The following is a 495-nucleotide window of genomic DNA, read 5'->3' as shown; positions in this document are numbered from 1 at the left end:
TATTTCGCTCATGTTGAGACCGACTCTGACTGAAGGAAAATTCTTGCATCTTGTGAACCTTTAACAAGAAAGCTGCGATGGTCAACCAGTAGATCTTTCTCTTTCCAGATATATTTGTGCTTTGTCAAGAGCTAGAATAGAATACATGAAACTACTATGTCCAGATCTCGCGGATCTATAACTTTGAGTGTCTGCTACTCATTGAAGATGAAATGAAGACGAAAGAAAGGGCGAAGATTCTAGTATCCAGTCTCTTGTAGAAAGTCGTTTTCTTCTTCTTGCTGGACGATAATTGGGGCTAAGTTTGCATATATAAGTGAGTAGAAATGCTTAAATATTACTTAGATAACTTTATTAAAAGATGATTGTATATTTGTCTTTTAATCCCACCAGATCTGGCACAGAAGACTGCGACCCCCATTTGTGCTATCACTCTCCATGGGCCTTGGCAAACGACACAAGAGCTCGTAGCTTTTTATGGCGCCCGCGAGCGAT

Source organism: Plasmopara halstedii (assembly GCF_900000015.1).
Source record: "Plasmopara halstedii genome assembly, contig: Scaffold_42, whole genome shotgun sequence".
Taxonomy (NCBI): Eukaryota; Oomycota; class Peronosporomycetes; order Peronosporales; family Peronosporaceae; genus Plasmopara; species Plasmopara halstedii.
This window is presented reverse-complemented; position numbering follows the sequence as displayed.